This window comes from Lucilia cuprina, chromosome 4 (assembly GCF_022045245.1).
Source record: "Lucilia cuprina isolate Lc7/37 chromosome 4, ASM2204524v1, whole genome shotgun sequence".
NCBI classification, from domain to species: Eukaryota; Metazoa; Arthropoda; class Insecta; order Diptera; family Calliphoridae; genus Lucilia; species Lucilia cuprina.
This window is the reverse complement of record NC_060952.1, coordinates 18,708,074-18,725,918: the sequence shown is the minus strand read 5'-3', so window position 1 is coordinate 18,725,918 and position 17,845 is coordinate 18,708,074. Positions and strand designations below refer to the sequence as shown.

At 25.9% G+C, this 17,845-nt stretch overlaps 1 protein-coding gene across 1 annotated transcript in view; it reads right to left on the bottom strand.

Moving 5' to 3' along the window:
- LOC111675863 (probable serine/threonine-protein kinase DDB_G0282963) overlaps window positions 1–12,168 on the bottom strand; it is a 29,873-nt gene extending 17,705 nt beyond the window's left edge. The window contains exons 1-2 of the mRNA XM_046948140.1: window positions 12,155–12,168; window positions 5,096–5,098 (exon numbers count right to left, since the gene is read on the bottom strand). The gene's annotated coding sequence lies outside the window, so the exon portion shown is untranslated. The remainder of the gene's footprint in view (window positions 1–5,095; window positions 5,099–12,154) is intronic.
- Between the last annotated feature and the right edge of the window lie 5,677 nt (window positions 12,169–17,845).

Sequence of the window (17,845 nt, the reverse complement as noted above, 5' to 3'; positions counted from 1 at the left end):
AAGCCCTTGAGTGGTACAAGAACAATAATGTGGTATGTGTACCAAGAGAGGCAAATCCTCCAAACTGCCCGGAGCTAAGGCCAGTGGAGAGATATTGGGCTCTTGTTAAAAGAGAATTGAAAAGTACAAAAAAGGTGTCCAAAAGTGTGGTAGATTTTAAACGGAGATGGACTACATGTTCGAGCAAAGTGACAGAAAGCACTATAAAAACGTTAATGGAAGGGTTTCCGAAAAGGGTTCAAAATTTCATCACTAGTGATTAAAACAATAAAAATATTTTTTTTTGTAAATTGTAATAATAATTTGAATCAAATAAAAAAAAAAAATAAAGCTGTAAGTTTAGTGGTTTCTTTTTTATAAACATATATGTATGTTAAGAATTTTTCGATCTCACTCCTTACTTTATTAAAATGCTTAAGGAAAAATTCTTAAAATATGAGATCATTTTCATATGCACTGCAAAAATGATTTATTTAGACAGTTTTGAAATTCTTAAGAAAAATATTAAGCAAATAAAGTGTTTAAGTTTTAGCTATATTTTTAAAATATTATACTGGTTTTAAAAATATTTTTAAAAATACTCATAATAAAAATGATTTGTTATCATTTCCTTGGTTTTTACAGGAAATTTTGTAAATCTTTTGAAAATTTGAATATTAAATTTATGTTTTATTTTGAAATTTTGTTGTAAATGAAGAAACAACAATAACATGTTTTTAATGTTTATTTTAAGTAAACAAAATAATAAATTTGAATAACAAATAAAACTGACCGCCAGTATAGCGAGACTGTGATAAACCAGCCATGTTTGCGTGTAATATTTATTGGTTGCATTTTATTTATTTAATTTACATAAATTCAATCAACAATATTGTTTATAAAAATCTAAAAATAAACATTTTATAATATATATATATATATATATTTTTTTAATTCATTAATTTATTAAAATCCAACATTAGGTTCGAAGGACCATTTTATTTCGAAGAAGAGTAAAGATTTCTAATACATATGATATTTAGAGATTGTTAATTCTTTTAATCTGTAAAAGCTTAAGGTTCGGTGGACCAAATATATTTGTCATTTTGTCGTCAATATAAATTGAAAAGCGACAATGCTTTTGTCGCTAATATCTGTCGCTAATTTCGTCTAAACTAATAAAAATAACTGGTTAATGGAGCAGAAAGACTAATAAATTAAAAATACTGTAGATCCAGGTTAATGCCTGGGAAAGTCGTTTAAATAATTAGTTATTCACCCCAAAAGTAAGTACTTCCACAATGCTTCAATATTACTTGTCTGCTTACCGGATAAGTAACGTTTTTCCTGGGGTTTTAAACTCAAAACATGATAAATTTAGAAACATTGTTCTAAAAGTTGTCTACATTTTTTACAGGACAAAATGAAGATTACATTGATGAAAGTGTCATCAATAACGATCTGGCCAGTTGGGTATAAGCATGGCTTATAAATATTACACATCTAATCTTATAACAAAGAATGATTTACAAGTCTTCTTTATAGTTTATATATTTTCTCTCTAGAAACTCAATTTAAAAAAACAACAAACCTTAAATTTAGCACCATTTTTCTTTTCACATAAACCGGAAATTTCAGCTTTAATGTTGAATATTTCAGAATTAACAGAACATGTAAAAGCTTTGTTTTCTTAAAAATTTTTTTAAGCAAACTTTAAAGGATCAACACAAGTAAAGTATTTTTCTTTTCATCGAAACAGGAAAATGCGCATTTTATATAAAAAAAATAAATATGAAAATGACAACAAACAACAAAGTTATGTACAAATTTCATGTAATTTTTTTTGTTGTCTGCAAAAGAATATAAAAAGCAGAAGCTAAACGACTTGAGATAAATGGTGAATCAAAAAAAAACACCAGCAGACATGTAATATTCCTCATTTTATTTTTTGTAAAAAAAGTTATAAGAAAGAAAAATACAAAAAAAATTATTCCAAAAATGTATCGTGCAAGGATATTAAAAATGAAAGTGAAAGTTTTGCCATATAAAATAAATGAAAAAACATAAAATACATAAATTGTTTTTATATAAAAAGGACTTCGAAAGAAAATTAAATGAGTAAAGTTTAAAGGTGTATATATACATTCTATATGGACTAAAATGTTTTAAAGTGTGTGTGTATTGCAAATACTCACACTTAAATATTGACAAATATTTTAGAAAATGTCAATAAAAAAATGGATGAAAAAATAGAAGAAAATAGCTAAAAAAAAATAAAAATACAGACACAAGGACTTAACGACATGTAAGGAATACAATATTAGAATTGTCAATGTAAAAGAATGAAATAATGGTCAAAACATAGCAAATTTCGTATAAATATCAGACAAATTTCTTCAATAAAGTGGATTTTGTATAAAAAGTAATTATTTAAAAATTCTGCTTTTGAAAAAATTTTAAACATTTTGTATAGTTTTAAGTTTTCTGAAAGTACTAAAAAGTGAGTTCCCATTTATTGAGAATATTTAAAAAATTTTATTTAATTCGAATTTTTAGAAAATCGCAAATATTGATTTTTTTTTAATATAAAATTTTATTATTTAACAGAATTTTTTTAATGTAAGCACTCTTTCTATATTCTGTAAAAGTACATTTATTTGCAAAAAAAAAGAAAGAATGAAAAAATTACAAAAACGCCATTTTCCTAAAAACAAACAACATCAAGAAAAAAACTTTTATTTTGACGCAATATTTTCTTGTTAAAATAAAACAGCAACAAAAGTAATAGAAAATAGAAAGAAACCAGTCATATGTTAAAGTTTAGATGGTTAAAGAAAATTTCATAAACACACTTGCAACCAACAAAACAAAAAAACATTAAATATACAACGCACTGTCACGGTGGGTGGTTGTTGGTTGCCGTTAACAGAGATTAGAGAGTGGTAGACAGACTATCTTTCTAGCTGTAGTTGTCATTAGAACTTGTTAAGAAAGACACGTTTACTTAAAAGGAATAAACCGAGGTTTATTTTTTTTCTCTTTTATCTTCTTTGCTGTATTAACAAGACAACTATTGTCTAGAAGTTTTTTTTTTTTGCTGCATTCTTTTTTTTATTAAAAAAAAATATATATAATATTCAGAGACTACAAGGGTTTGGGTGAAATATTTTTATGTGCTTGCAGAGTACGATAATGGCAAATGGCAACCGAAATAAAGTTTACGACATTATTAGCAAGGATACAAATATCAACGCTACGGGTAGCAGTAGTTTTTTTCTTTGTGATTTGAGGTGTTGGGGTTAAGGATAAAATAAGAAAATGCTTTTTTGTAGTTTTTGTTGAATTCCTAGCCAATTATGAGAAATTGTGTGCACAACAATTTATTTGTAAAATTTAAGTAAAACTATTAAATTTATAATCTTTTTACAGAAATGTAGTAAAATGTTTAATAAAAAAACAAAGACCAGGAGAAATCATAAACAAAATTAAATTTTATAAACCTTTTATATAATAAAATGTTGTTATTGAATAAGTTTTTTAGAGTAAAATATAAAATGAAAATTTAAGTTTTACAATTATCAAAACAATTGTCCAATTCACAATCGATGTCGTATCGTTGTAATGTTGTATGTCCAGATTAGAACACTGACTTCAGTAGTGTTCTAATCTGGACGTCACTGAATGAAGATGGGAATGAAGCGCACATTCTCATTTCAAACTAAACCAATAACTAACTAAACTTACTACATATTTGATATGGATATTTCAAGACGACCAAAGTGTTTACAATTTTTTCAATAACATCCGTTTTCAAAGTATATTCGTATATTTGTCAAATCAACAGCAAAAATATAAAAAATATACTACAAAACAACGTAAAAATAATGTATTTTCAACAGAAAGTTGCATGACGAATTGACAACAATTCTTTGTTTTACTTTGCCGAAATAGAACAAAGTTTAATGGAAATGATAACAGTATGTTGTCAAAATTACAACACTGGCTGTCAAAATAATAACTGGCTGTTATTTCAATTTTATACACATCCCTTGTCTACATGTAAACAAACATGGTAATTTTTTACAACGGATTGTATCAATTTCAGTACTTTTCTATAGTGTTTTCCTCTGTGTTTTTATTCATTTACTTTTTAATCAATTTTACAACAAAATATTTCATGCTATTTTCTCTAAAGTAATTAAAATACTTATAAAATAGATTTATGAAATATTGATCACAACTCAATAACTGTTGAAATCACTTTATAAAAAACCTAATAATACCGATGATAACAAAACAAACAATCTTAACTGAAAATAAATAAAATATAGATTTCTCGAGCAATAAACAAATGGAAAAACGAGAAAACACACAACTGTACTCCCAACTCAAGTTAATAATAAACTAAATTTTATCTATTGGAAAATAAAAAATGATAAAAAATAAAGACAAGTGCAAACATTTGAAATGCGTACTACACGAATGCAATTTACGTATCTTTTAAATGCAAAAAAGAGAGAAAAGAAAACTGAAATGATAAAAAACCTGCAGTATAAAATGTATAGAGTACTAAACAGCTCATATAGTTTACGAGTTCCTGACTAAGTGTTGAAAATTGAAATTATGAAAATACACAACGCATGCAAAAAGTATAGAAAGATGCACGTACACAGTCATTTGTTCAGTAACAACAATCACTATATAGATGAGTATGTCATGTATTTATGCATTTGCACTATTAAAAATAAAACATAGTGTAAAATAAAAATGAATATACAGATAAAAATTAATTCAAGTATCAGATGTATAAAGAAACAAATAACTCTAGTGTATGATCAATTGCTTAACTCACTGTACTTCAAATATAGCTTAAAAGAAAAACAAGTAAACATTTCAATCGTGTGCATGAGATCATTTATTGTATGTAAACAAAATCTTACCCATGCTAAGAAACAAACCAAATCGAAAATAAAAATAAAAAAAAAATGTTGCAGAACAATATATGTATTTATTGATTTGCAAACTGCTACATGTGGTAGGTAGTATGGTATAAGTAGCAAAGTACTTACATTTCCACATCCAGCAATTGCAAAGAATTGTGGTATGTATTCGTAGCCGTCTTTGCCGTACTATGGAACCATTGAATATGAGAACATTGTAAAAATTTCAACAAATCATTACAACATGCATTTGCGGCATTAGTACTTGGTGTATATGTTTATGTAAAAACTTTTTATTTTTTGATTTTTAGACATCTCGCATTGATTTAGTGTGTTGACTAAATTGTTGCAACATTTTACTTTAGAATTGCGATCACTTTGTTATTAAGTGTTGGCAAAGAGTAGACGAAAACAAGAATAGAGATAGGGACAGAGAGAGAGAGTGTGAGAGAGAAAGCCTGACGTATTTGTTGCAACACCCATTTGCATAAACGAACAAATAAACATTGACAGCTAAATCGTGAATGGTTTATTTTTAAGAACGAAAAGGTAACAATTTGCATAAAGATTATAAAATTAGTGAAATGAAAAAAACAGTGGGCCTATTGAGGATTGAAGTGAAACATTAATTTAAAGTTTAAAAAATAACGTGATAATTAAAAAAGCCCACGAAATATGAAGCTCTCTTGGCTTATAATGAGATACATCACTGATATTACTTATAAATACGTCTCTTTTAAAGATAATATATAACGGATACCTGAGAGCTTTTAGCTCTATGTTTTTCCACTGTTAATGAAATTACATAAAAGTTGTCAGCATCGCCAATTTTTAATGAGGGTATTTAACGTTTGTGGCAATGTTGTTAACGGCCAAATATATTGACCCAACACTTGCAACCTTAATGTATACTAACGACTCATAATCACTCTCTGAACCGATGTTTAGACCGGCTGTCTAGAAATGTTGGATTCATAAGACTTTCTAAAGACCATGTTATTCATGATTGCTTTAATTGCTATAGTTTTTTTTAGAGAAGACCAATAAAATTTCACATTAATAAGACTTATTTAATGACATACATTGATAAACATGATCAAGTCTGGATACTCAATCCATATATTTTAGAAATATAAATCCAGCCATTCCTAAATAAGATATAATCCAGCCATTCCTAAATAAGATTAAAAACAGAAACTTTTCTTCTTAATTTTTGAAAAGAGGTCTAAATCAGAAGGCGAATATTTCGTTGTAATGCCAGAATCAGAATTTGGTTGAACTAAGAATACTTTTTAGAAACTAGATCAGATTTCTTTCAATTTCCCAAACCACTGTACCACTTTTGGAATAAATAAGGTGAAGAAAATCCATTACAAAAGCAAAACAAAATAGGCCGTGTAATGAAAATAAACACAACGCAATTCTATAGCATGTACACGTACGATTCCATACGTTTATCATTTGCATGAGCGTGCATAGTTTTGGAACAGAAAAAAAATTGTTAAAAACATAAAAAAACATAAAACAAATTAGAATGAAACCAAAAATCATTAGATATAGAGCCATGGAGAAATAAAAAATAAACAAGTTCAATCACATTTTGAACTTTTGATATTTAGAAATAAATATATAAAAGTAAAAGATACAAACATAGTAAATACACAACTATTTTAAGTATGCATTTATGAAAGCATCAACAAGAATTGGTACAGTTGTCGATAAGTGATAAAGATCTCTAAGATATTATATCTAGGATTGTAAGCTATTATTTTTTAATCTAAGTTTAGCCTGATTCTATTGTTGCATTTTTTTTAATATTTTGGGTAAATATTGCTGCATAGGGTTTGTTATGAAAGAATAGTAGGGAAGGTTACCGAATACAGTAAATAAATGAAAAACTAAAATTTCGTAGTTTTAAGAAGTACACTACAAGAAATTTTAAAATTTCTCTTAAACAATTTAACTCAAATAGGAAATGTTTTAAATAGTTCCCCCAATTGTCTACATATTTTCGTCTACTTCCCCTCTAACAAATCTGATTATATTGGTTATAAAAATACAATATAAATTTTATTATTTTCTTTGTGAACTTTTTTTTATTAAAACAAATTTCTTCTATATATAAATGAAAAAAAATAATCAAATAAAATAGAAATGTTTCAGTTCAATGTACTTGTTGGCCTATATTGCGTACAGCAACCACTACATACTACATAAACTGATGTTGCAACATCTTGCAACAATAACTATAAAAATAAAGAAATAAACTACTATAAGAAACATAAAAGAATGGAGTGCAACACAACTTTTTTTCTACATTTTTTCGACAACCCTCCACTTGCACTTACTCGCTAGTGACTTGCTTGCATGCATAATGGGGAAAGATGAAACGTGTAGATGTGTTATGGGAAAAGGATAGAGGCAGGGCAGCTATTATTGCTTCGAAGTTGCCAAGATTTTGTTTTTATTTTCTTTTTGTTTATGTAAATGTTATGTTGCCAAATGTTGCACAAAATAAACAAAATTTAATAACATAAGGTAAATTGAAAGAAACAAAAAAGACACTAAACATACTAAAAATAGATTAGCGCGCCAAAATTCAACTAAATACCACATACAACTCCTTCATGAAAAAAGAAGAAGTTTAAAAAAAACTAAAATAAAAATATACATTTAGAAATATCTAGTAAGTAGTTGTGGGCCTCTTAACATGATCACATTTGTTAAATGTATATAAAATTCTATGTTGCATGTAGTGTTGTCGTTATATTACATTTTGAAGAAAGTGAAATGTTTTAATTTTATCGATGCCATCAAATTTGTATAGGAGTACAGCAGCAGGCTGACTGAGTAAGTGGTGACTGGCAGTTGCAGTATGAGAGTTTTATACTTATATCTTGCAAGTGGAGTACTTTGTGCCTTGTATGATGTTGTCTTTAATTGCTACAAATTATATTATATAATAATAAAAGCAATTTAAAGCTATTAAACTTAAAAAGCAAAAGTAATATGAATATTAAAAACATTCTGTACTTTAGATATTAAGAGCTGCCATTTGAATAGGGAATTTGTGTAATTCTACTTTATTAAAAGTAAATTTTAATGTTTATAGTCTTTAAGAAGCATCTACCAGCAACATATTAATTTAATGACTAAATAAATTCATTTAGATTTAATGATTGTAGTAAATTATTGGGCCAAAAGTTATTGTTGTATAGAAAATTATATTAATAAAAATCGAAACAAAGTTGTTTTGCTTTATAAAGATCTAGCAAATATTTTTCAAAAGAGTGTAAAATTGGATAAATTGCTCTCTAAACAATCAGAAAACTTCAGTCACGCGAGCTTTTTTTCGCTCTCCAGAATAGTTTAGTTATAAGTAAGCCATTATAAAACTAATGCTAAGTAATGAAACGTATCATTACTATTGGTTTAGGGTTTCGAAGAATTCCATTCCGATCGAAAGTGAAATTATAATTTGTAAATAAATCGATAAAAAAAACTTTAAAAAATAATATCTTAAGACTCTTATCAATTTCACGTTAAAAATGTGAAGTGGTTTCATTCTCAAAAAGATGTCATTTTCCTTTTTTGAAGAAGAAAATTAAATTCCACTTTCGATCGGATTAGAATTATGGGTCAGCCATGATAGTAGATAGTACCATGCAACAGCCTAATTTTGATTACACGTAAATAATTTCAAAATTTTTTAAGCATTTTTGATCTATATGCACATAAAGTAGTTTTTCTAACTAGAAATACTCTAAAAAGAATTTTAATTATTTTTGCAGTAATATGCTCATTACGAAATTTCTAATATCCATTTCGAAAAGAATGCAGATTTAAGACAATCTTAAACAATATTTAAAATTTTTGCAAAAAGCTTTGGCAACTCTTTTTTTCTTTTTTTTTCTAATCGACATGCGTAATTTTTCTACAATTACGAAATCAATTTATTTAAAAAAAACTAATTTCTTTATTTACTTTTTTTAAATCTAATTATTGTTTAAGTTTCTTCTACATTTATATCTGTATAATATAGTTGTTTTCGAAGAAATTAAGAGAGAAAATGAATCAAATATAAGAAGAAAAAAGTTCAAATGTTATTTTCTGTATCTCTGCTGTCGATTTGGCTATTATTTTCCGACACCAAAGCGAAACACCAATCATTCTCTATTATTTTACATGCAATGCGGAAATTTTACAGATGCTATAACTAAGAAAAAAAAAGAATTAAAGTTTTCTTTTTTTATTTAAATATTTGTTTTATTTTATAGCCTTAACAAATTGAAATAAAAAAAAGAGTAAAATTGTTCAGATAAAAAATGTAAAGGCTAAAATATACATCAAAGTCCAAATAGACCATTTACTCATGTCGATTGTACAGAGCAGAAAAGTTTATAAAAATTTTATTTTATTTGGTCGAGTAGCAGAAAATTGAACAGAGTTTTGTTTACTTTACGAAGTGAGTGTATTTTGTGCATTTTTATGATGAACCCCAAACTATTTACCACCTCGAACACACACGAAAAAGCTTTCAAAGTTTAAAAAATAAACCTAAATTGTTCTAGTTTTTTTCAGTATTTATTTTGTTTAATTTAATCGTTAAAATATTTATAAAGGAAATTTGTACAGAGACTTTGTTTATGTAAAAGTTTATGGAATTATGTATATGTATACAGTAGGCAATATAAATATGTACAATAAGCAATTAAATAGTTTCTGTTTATTATACTTGGAGGTCTTTTTAACGATTCCAGGGGTCACTTTTTGTTTTAAAAATAAATTTGTATTAAATAGAAAAAGAAGCACATTCCAGTATTATGTATTTTAATGAAGGGCCAGTTGTTAAATATAAAATTACTAAACTAGTTTCATAAAATGTCTCAAGATGCATTAATGTAAGTGGCACTTCCGTTTAACTTGTTCTCATTTCTCTCATAGCGGATATTTAATCTTGTTTACAACTTTTAGTTATCACAACCTAAGCTATGAAGTTTAACATTTTATTTTTGTATTTGATGGAAATCGACCAGATATTATTTTTATTACAAAATCTTTAGAAGTTTTGTTTTTATTCAATAGAGAATATATGACTTCATATATTTAAGCCCAAACATTCTTTAAAAGATAAATAAATATTTGCAATTTTAAAAAAATTTATAAATATTTGCAAATTTCTTTAATTTATAATTGAATTTATTATTTATAATTTCATAAAAGCATTGTTATTTTTAATACAATTAACAAACTTATCTTGAAAAAATTCCTGAACTTTATCAGTAAATTATTTCTTATCATAATTTAATTACACATTACAGTCGAGTATGGCTATAATTTACTTTGAAGTTCAGTGAAATGGAAGAAAACGATAAAAAAAAAACTTGAATATATGATTTACATTGTAACGCAACTTGTCGCTCTCTACATTATATATCATGATTTCTAGATTCGCATATTTTTGTAAAATAAAATTAAAATATAAATCCTTTAAAACTCATTAGTTTATGATCTTTTTCGATTAAGAATATATGTATTCGGAATGGAATTCTCTTTAAATATGTTCATTCTGATCATGGCCTAAGTAAGCGTTAGTGGTTAAGCAACGAAGTTGTTTTGTTATTTACCTGTCGCTATGCCCAATAAATATAACGAATAATCTTGATCTTTAGTAATACATTATAAAACTACTTATAAATATGACAAATGGTATGCAGAAGTCATTACGAAACCTATTCAAATATTACACAATCATTAATATTACTGATTTAAACGAAAATAAAGCTTGTTCAACTATAAAACGAGTTAAATTAGGAGTTATTTCCATATTTGGGTCTTTGCAAAACTTCCACCAGAGTGATGATAGTAAAAATGGTCGTTTTCAACAGATTTAAATTTATAATTCACATAAGTAGTCCCAACATCAATGACGTCTTTTTTAAGTTATATACACAAAAGATGTATCATCCTTTAACTTTAGAGCAATTAAAGATCTAGTTTTTAAATAAATACTTCTGCACTGAATACAATCATTTAAGTTTGCCAAGCAATCGTACCGAATGATATTTTCTTAAAAGATATGTAGAAATAGGACTATTTGGAAAGAATTTTCCTTAAAGGTTGTTGTCCATATATATATACTGCCATGCGAAAAGAAAACGAAGTACTTTCAAAAGAACAATATTTATAGCCACTTCAAAAGTAGCACTAAGTGAATTTTTTTAGCATCTGTTGAAGTGGTGTTTATTGACTTCCAAAGAAGTGAAGATATACATTTTTTGTACTGTCATTTAAAAAACATATTATTTTCTGGAGGTTTATGTTAAATGTGTCTTATTTCTTTATTTATTTAACATAAAATCACTTCTTGAGAATGACTTCAGATGTAATGAATTTGGTTCCGTAATCTGTTCCGTATCTGTTTTCATTTCTGAAAATTAGATTTGTATACCATCTAACTGGAAAATTTAAATAGAAACTTCAAAAGTATTTTATCTATATAATCAAAATCTAGTAAATCAATTCTTTGATTTGTATAAAAGCTTATTAAACATTTAGTAATAAATTATCAGTAAAAATTCCCTTAATAAAAACTCAATTTTTACAAATTTCTTATCTCGATTTATGTTATCACTTTTCATCATAACCTGTTTCTACTGTATTAAATATACGAATAAAATAAACAAACACATTTAATTTTATTAAATTAATAATGTGTCGAAAAGATTTCACCAAATGACTAAAGAAAAACTCATGTTTATTTATAAAGAAAAATAATATAAAGTTTTAAAGTGAAATATTTTTAAGACTACTAATTTAATTATGCAAGAAATTTAAGAAATATATATAAAAGATAATATATTTAAAAAAATTACCAGAAATTTAAAAAAAAACATTTTTCATAATTTCTTTTCTAGTTCGTATTGTGGTTTGGTTTTATTTTACCAATAGTAGCAGTATAATTGTAATAATCCAGTAGGCTTACAAAGAAAAATACCGGGGTAAATTTGGTGTAGATTTATAAAAAAATTTTGTAATTTCTTGGTGTTTTAGTTGTGGTAAAGAAAATTATCCAAATTAGTATTTTGTGTAGATTAGAGTAGGAAGAGTTCGCTTTATTATTGTCTATTTAAAGTCGTTTTAACAGACACATACACAATTTTTTTTTGCACAGAAAAGGGGTTTGTTTTCACAATGTACTATAAAGGGTATATTTTATTTTATTTTTTCAAAACGTTTACATTAATTATTTTTCACTTTTTCTAATTAATTTTTTTTAATTAAATATTATTAATTAAATACATTTAATATTTTTCTTAAATTCTTTATAATTTTCATTAAAACGGAAACTGCGTCATTTAAAATATACGTAAAACAGACGCTACAGATTTCATCTCATATTTTTTGTTGTTTATTTTATTATGTTTATTTTAATTATTTTTTTTTATTATTATTAAAAGTTGTTGTTTTTGTTTAATAATATATAATTTTTATATTTTTGTTATTTTTCACTATTACACTCTCAAATTGTAAAAAATATAACATTTACAATTCACGGTCAAACAAAGTGTTATCTTTAAGATTTTTTTGCTCTCTTTTGTTTAAGAAATAACTTGATTCCACAATTACATTTAACAAAACGTTTGGAGAACTATTTAAATATCATTTAATGTTTAAAGAAAACAAAAAAAATGTATAAATGAAAATAAAATAAAATTTATTAAAAAGAAATTCACGAAAAACACGCGACTACGTAACGTCTAAACATTTTTACAGTCAGACATGCTCAAGGAGACTAAATGTGAAAATAAAAGCCGACGAGGAAAATTCACTTGCTCCCGACAATACGAATTACTACAAAGCAACAACAACAAGAGGCAAAACAATAACAAAACACCAACAAAATACCGAACTAACTAGTGGATGGGCAAAATAGAAGAAGAAATTGTGGAAGCAACAACAATACAAACAACTATATGATGTTGTTGTCATTGTTTGATTATAATAGAGAAAAAATATTCACTTACACATACATACATACATATAAATACTTGGACCTGATATTAATGAAATGTATACAATTGTATCTGAAGAATACGGGTGCCTCAGCTGTGATGTGTTGATTTTGTTGTTGTTGTTGTTGCTGTACTGAAACGGATACCAATTGAGCGAGAGGGGTTCCACAACAGAAATTTAACAAAACTCCCTGTACGAGCTGTTAAATAAAATTGGTGGTGATGTTGTTGTTGCTCTGTTATATTTTATAGTGATTAACATTTAATTATGATCAAGAGTTCTTTGTAATTAATACAATATTGTATAAGATTTCGATCATCAAACCTATTTCACACTCTTGTTAAGAAAAGAGATGTCTACATTTTTCGAATATGTACGTTCTTTTAATTATCAGTCGAAATTTATCTTTTTAACTTTCTTAACATAATACGTTTGGTAAATGTGACCTGACGGAATGGGGCTCTTGTCCCCATTATCTATGTATGTACATATATCTTAAAAGACATTTAAAATTCAGAACAAATGTACTATTTTCGATGGTTTTTAATATTTAAGAAATATAAAATAATTATTCTATATTATAAACTTTTGCTTTAATTAGGCCATAAACTAGTAAAGAGGCTAGTCCCTAGACCTGTCAATAGTCTAAAGACTAAATCCTAGAACAGACAATATGCTAGTCCATAGATTATAAGCTAGATTATTAAAAACTTTCTTCTAAATTATAAAATTTTGCTTTTTTAAGAAATAGACTATAGTGTGTTCTTGGCGAACATATTTTAATTAGTAAAATAGTTTAATGTCCAATCTATTTCAAAATAAAGGCCTAATCACTGTTATATATTCTCCATTTTTCAAGATTTCAGAGGCCAGGTTCTGATTCAACTCTGTAAATTTTTTAGAAATACTTTGGTATAGTCTGTTCTTGGCGAACATATTTTAATTAGTAAAATATTTTAATGTCCAATCTATTTCAAAATAAAGGCCTAATCACTGTTATATATTCTCCATTCTTCAAGATTTCAGAGGCCAGGTTCTGATTCAACTCTGTAAATTTTTTAGAAATACTTTGGTATCTAAGTTAAAAATGTGTTGCTTATGTTAATATTTGCAATAGTTGTGATGATTTGCTTAATGTCAGGAGGATTTTGAAATTTAAAAAGTTTATTATTAAAACTCTTCAGGATAAATGGAAGAAACTTTAGAAACCTCCTGTAAATGAAAATTTTTTTGTCGAAATTTCAACATTTGCTTTCAATAGTTGCTTTTTATGACTGGACTTTTCATTCCTTTACAAATCTATTTAAAAATTTTTTTTTTGGCAACTTTTGCTAATAATGACCCTTAATCAAATGCCCCTTAATGTAAAAACAAAACAAGTAAAAGAGAAAACGAATCTAATTGAAAATGCTCACTACAAACACACACATGCAATTCAACTATAACAAAAAGAATGATAAACGAATAAGAACAGTTCTAAAAGTCTAGTAAATACAAACGATTCATCATTTCCAACAAATAGAATAATAAAAAACTACAATTGAAACTGTTAAAAATATTTCATTGAGGGAGCACTTAACGAGATGAACAGAACGTTCAAAAATTTTACCCCATAAACATGTTTGAAATTGATAAAAAAATATCAAACACACAGATACACTGACACACGTACATATTCTTACAAAGAAACGAAAACATTAATCAAAATGCTATATTCAAAAAGGGTGCAAAAGCACAAAGAATAATAAATTCTTTACAGAAAAAAAAGAATTAAAATATATGATAACATAATTTGAACGCATTTAGTAAACTGAGCAAAACAAACTATGTACTAGATAACATAATGTTAAGTAACATAAAAATGTTAATAAAATGTGTATTCTAAGTGGAACATAATTTTGTTAAACTTTTAATTTTTTTTGTATTTGTATTATGTATTCTCTAAATTGTTGTCATGTGTTTTTTTTTGTGATAACATTTAATAACAACATCTATTGCTATTTTATATTAGTAAAAATTTTAACAAAATCATAATAATAATAAAAAATTAAGTGGGAAAATAAATACGACTGTTTGATTTGTTCGTTATCAGTTCATTTTTAGCAATGCAAATACATACAAATGTAAACAAACTACAATTTGACAATGCTAAATGAATTAAAATAAAAAAAATATTTATATAATTAATAATAAGTGTTTAATATTAATAAAAAAACTGCTCATATTACAGTTATTATTGCTTTTATATGTTACAATTTCATTTTTTGATTTTGTTAATTTTTTTATATCAAATGACTCATTTAAATAAATGTCATGGTTAAAGGGGTGACTGACTGGCAGGCATTCAACGGTTCTAGCAAAATAAGGGAAATACTTGGTATGAATAATTCAAAGTGTTATATTGCACTTTTACTTTCTAGGATTTAGAAATGACTCATAGACAAGGCGATTTAAGGAGCTGTATTAGTAATTTTATATAGAAAGTATTTATATTTGTAGTACAAAAAAGTTAGTCAACAAACTTACATAATTACTGTTGAGTTTCCTGTTTTAAAAAAAGGATGTTGAAAGGGGAGATGAAATTGTAGATAACTTACCTAAAAAGAAAATTTAAGAAAAATAAAATATTAGTTGTTTAAAAATATGTATTTTTTATTTAAAAAATTTTAAAAATTGCTCATAAAGACTAAAATAATATAAATAATATTTTTTGTGAAATATTGTACATTCCCAGCAAAAACATGATTTTTACCACATCAACACATTACTTTTTACTATATACTGTCTGTATTACCTAGAAGAAGTAAAATAATGTATTCTTTTCAGTGTAAGTTTTTACTGGGTTCAGAAATAATGCTATATTTATCAAAATTCCTAAAAATTGGAGATGTCATATCTATTAAATATTCCCATACATTGAAAATATTTAATAATTCAGAGACTTATATGAATATGAGAATTTGACATTTTTAACGGAATTTTCAAATTATGTTTAATTTTATGATTGTAAGAACTTTAAATTTTCTCGTTTATTCATTAGCGAAATTTTCGTTACCAAGTATTCTCGACTGGTGCTTAAAGATTCTCGCTTCTTCAATATGTTGCAATTGCAGAAAGGTTGAGAGTTCATTTTTGTTTAAGTATTTCTGATAAATTTGCAGAAAATACTTATATTGAACTTATAAAACTTCTTTTTCCTAATTCTTCATTAGCATTTTAACTGATTTGTTTAACTTTGAAAGCAAGTACTTGCACGCTCTGTTACCAATAGGAAGTTAAAGAAGTACTTAGAATTTCGCTCACAAAGATGTTAATGAGTAAGTTGATTTGTTTTCAAATTTAAAAAAATCCAGCAAGAATACGAATCAAGAATTTAGATTTGTTAGTTAAATATTATACTCACAGCGCCACTGCAAAGCTATTTTATAGCGCGTCAAATAATTGTTTTCGCGTACAAATTAATTATATACTTCTACATCAGATTAAAAGAAAACCATTACTAGAGTACTTCTAACTAATGCAGCCGATAATTATTTGTCATTAAAGAGTAAGTGCTTATGTAAGCACAACCCATTATTGAGATTTTGCTAGTACACTATCGCATTTTTTCTATCGTTATAGAATACATAATTTACAGATTATGTCTAATTAAATGTTTATATATTAATTTCATTTTATTGTTTTTTTTTTTTAATTAAATTCCTATAAATTTTCGTACGTTCATCTTTAAAGACGCTAAAAAATTTACTAAAATTTAAAAAAAATATATTCATATGACTCGTAATTAAGATGGAATATTTTTTTCCCAAATTTTATTTTAACAAATATAAGGAAAATAAAGAGCATTCTTATTTACTTTGTACAATGTGCTAATATTTAATATTCATAATATAATCTTCAGAAAATTTAAAAAATATATATCTTACCCCTAAAAGTATACTTATTTAATATATTATCGATTCAATTGAATCTCATTTAAATGCATAAAACAATGTAATTAAGAAATTTCTTTAACTTTACATTTTCTTTTTGTAAAATCTTTAACGTAAGTAAATAACTACGAAACGTATAGAATAAATTTCATCTTCTTTATCGTCATCATCAGCATCATAATAATATTATTTTTGACTCTCAATTACAGTGAGCAACACATGCAAACGTATACAAATACGTTGTATAGTTATAAGTATAGTGCATATATGTATGTTTGTACATTTTTTATAGACTTAAGTCACTTTCATCTTTAATTTAATTTATTTATAAATTTTTCTTTGTTATAATATCAAATGCAATGAAATTTTAATTGATTTTATATTAAAAGAAAAAAAGGAAAAAAATAGAAATTATAATCGGACATAAGCGACATTATGATACTTTACACCTTACATGAATATAATATTTAATATTTATATTATTATTTAATATTACTTTATATTGAATTTCGTTAATGTCATTAAATGATTTTCAGAGGAGACTTCATATTAGTGAACGGAGTTATGTTAGTTAAAAGTTAGTTGTGAGGAGCTTTAGGCTCATAACTATGTGCAATGTTTGGAACGATATCAATAGGTTTAATCCTTGTGTGAGCCGATAAGTAAACTTTATGTTGTAGGTCCTTAAATTTTGTATATTAAAAACATCAAAACAAATCCAGAATACCCTATTCACGGACGTGGTGTAGGGTATAAAAAGACTTGCAAAACTCTTTATAAATATGAGTTTCCACCTACAGAGCATGAGAGTAAAGGGGGCTTAATTTTAGGAAACGAGTACAAATAATTATAGACAATATTTTCTCTTAAGATTTTGTGCTTGAACAAATACATACGTAAATAAATTACTTGTGCTCATCATCGTCGTCGTCATATTGATTGTCATTCGGTCATGTTAAAGCTCCAAGTACCTCACGT